This window comes from Protobothrops mucrosquamatus, unplaced genomic scaffold (assembly GCF_001527695.2).
Source record: "Protobothrops mucrosquamatus isolate PMUCROS unplaced genomic scaffold, P.Mucros_1.0 scaffold5767, whole genome shotgun sequence".
Taxonomy (NCBI): Eukaryota; Metazoa; Chordata; class Lepidosauria; order Squamata; family Viperidae; genus Protobothrops; species Protobothrops mucrosquamatus.
The window spans coordinates 5,324-8,510 of record NW_015391615.1 but is presented as its reverse complement, the minus strand read 5'-3'; positions in this window follow the sequence as shown (position 1 = coordinate 8,510).

Here is a 3,187-nt window from a genome sequence, read left to right as displayed (position 1 = left end):
CTCCTCCTCCTCCTCCTCCTCCTCCTCCTCCGCCTCTCCACAAACCCCACTCCCTTCTAGCACTGATGATGTTACCTAGTTGGGTCATGAAACATCTCCAGGAAAACCACCAAGCTCAGAGAGCACCAAGGACCCCACAGTTCTCCTCCTCCTCCTCCTCCTCTCCACAAACCCCACTCCCTTCTAGCACTGATGATGTTACCTAGTTGGGTCATGAAACATCTCCAGGAAAATCACCAACCTCAGAGAGCACCAAGGATCCCATAGTCATCCTCATCCTCCCCACAAACCCCACTTGGTTGTAGCACTGATGATGTTACCTAGTTGGGTCATGAAACATCTCCAGGAAAACCACCAAGCTCAGAGACCGCCAAGAACCCCTCTTTTCAACCCTGAGCTATAAACATTTTCTATCGATAATTAGGATATTCCTAGCAGAAAATGTCCCTTTGGAACAGGCAGGTCTGCAGTGTATAGGGCGTGCTGGCCTATGGCTCCCCTTCTGACATGGGACAAAAGTTGTGGATTGGAACTGCAATTCCATGAGGAACATGTTTGAGAGCACCTCCAAGGTGGTTTAATGGTCAAGAGAGATAACCTGTTTTCTGTGATCAATAAATCCGCTTTCCCCAGCTTGACGCTCGGAGCTCAACTGAGCTGGTGAACGATGGCAAGCAGAGGGAAAGGGCCCTCCATTTTGGATGATTTATTCCTATTTCACTGTTCCCCTCATCAAAGTGTGTTAATTTCATTAGAAGAGATAACAAACCCAGCCGTAAAATGCAGCCACAAATGGCCTCTGAATAAATACGCTTTTAAAAGTACCATAAACACGAAATGTGTTTGCTTAGAAGTCTGCCACCGGATCCTGTAATGAACGGATGGAAGAAGGAGAAGGAGAAGGAGAAGGAGAAGGAGAAGAAGAAGAAGAAGAAGAAGAAGAAGAAGAAGAAGAAGAAGAAGAAGAAGAAGAAGAAGAAGAAGAAGAAGAAGAAGAAGAAAGAAAGAAAGAAAGAAAGAAAGAAAGAAAGAAAGAAAGAAAGAAAGAAAGAAAGAAAGAAAGAAAGATAACCCAGAGCTAGAGAACAGGCTATGCATTTTTAAACGCTAAATGTGGCTTGCTAAATTCCTTGAGGATATTTCTCCATTTGGGGCAAAATGTTTTTAAAACACAAGAACGAAAAAATGAACAGGATTCTTTTCTTCCGGAGAGAAAATATAGGACCGTTGGAACTTTCTGGACCTTTTGTGGATCTAAAAAAGATTTATTTTTTTTAAAAAAGTGTTTGGTTATTATTAATTGAATGAATAGCCTGGATTTTATTCACTGCCTTTTAATAGCATCTGGATTTTGATCACGCGACCGTGGGGATCCTGCAAATGGTCACAACGGCATTTCAGTGCCATTGTAACTTCGAAGAGTCACTAAATGAACTCCTGTAAGTTGAGGACTTTCTGCACAGGTTTTCTTATCTGCAGGGTTGTTTTTTTAAAAAACAAAACCACAAGCTACTATTCTGGGTCAAGAGAAGGCCTGTCAAATCCCAGCATCCGTTGGGAACATGGTCAGAGACGTTTTATCCCCAGTTGAGAGAGAGAGAAGTTGTGTGGTTAACCACATATTGTTGGGATTCACTTCCCATTATCTGCAATCTAACGCAATTTGTTGGCATTGACCGAGAGGAATCCGCGTTGGAAAATGCAAATTCTAACCCTCCAATAAACCTACAGCCACTGACAGCTGGCTAACACTTCGTGGAGCCACTGTCCATCCATGTGTAAATATCTCAGTTTTTATACCTCAAGACTCCCGACCCTACAGGAGTCCTTGGAGATACGACAGATTAATAATCTAAAAAGAAAATCAATAATGTTTCGGGAAAATAAAATAATGACACGAGGTGGTCAGACGGCGAACGGGTTTTCGCCCTTTGTCTTAGAAAAATAATGGCATCCTCTAATATGTATTATTATTATTTTTGGGGGGAGAGCCTGGCCCTTTCTTTCTCTCAAGTCAGGAATTTTTTTTATCCTTCTGCTCATAAAACCATTCAATCCTTGCTCCGGCTATTGGGAATGTTGACTTATGAACATGGTTTGATTCTCAGCCATGTATAATTAAGTGAAGGATAATAACATTAGACCAAGCTTAAAATCAATTAAATTGAATAAAACGCAATATGATTCAAGCAGAAGATTAACTAGGCTGTCACATAAAATTGTATTTTTGAAATTTTTTATTCTAATTAAACATGTTCTAATTAAATGACCGCTGCTTTTTTTTCCCCCCCTCCCTTCGCCCTCCTCCTCCTCCTCCCTCCCCCCCCCGCCTCCAGCTTCTCGGTATCTATTTCAAACGGCATGTTCATTAAAATTATATTCTATATCTCATTAGAAATGGCTGCTCTTCTTCCATTCTCCTTGAAGAATACTTGGTGGGCAAAGCATTAACAAAGAGGCTTGGTCTTCGCCAGAATGCTAGGTTTTGCAGGGTCTGACCCAATGATTTGCAGGTCTCCGAAACAAACGAGACAAACACACCACCAAAAATAATAAAAATAAAATAGTAAAATAATACAGGTAACCCTTGATTTACAAACAGTCACTGCAACTGGCCTCCTGGGGAATTTGTAGGACAGGTGGATCCTGGCACAGCTGCTCCGCCTGCCTTCTTCTCCTCCCTGTCCTATGGGCTGCCAAGACCACCAAAGAACTAGAAGAACTGTAGCGGTGGCCCCCCCAGAGATCCCAGTTGTTGAAGGGGGGGGGTCAGGCTCAAACAACCAGGTTCACCTGTGAAGAGCTCAACCTGCTATTTTATTGGTCATGTCTACAAGACAAGAATCTTCTACAGATTGGCGCTTTGTGCCTGGACCAGCATAGACAAAGATTCAGTGGCATTCAGAAGAGATCGGAACTCGCTCTTTTGTGCCTACGTAGAGATTCCAGACAAGTTCCTTACTTGACTCCTCCTTCTAGTTCAGCCAATCTCTCTCTCTACCACGTTGGGGTTGCGAGTGATCTAAAATATGAAGCTTTGGGCAGCAGGAGGCAAAGTCTAACCTTGGGGGCACCCTCCACAGAAAGAGGGCGGGGCCAAAGGGCGGTTGGAACAGCATCTGGCCTTCATTGGACTCAATTAATAAACGTTCGCAGTATTACCCTCTGTGCAACTGGTCCTTCTAGC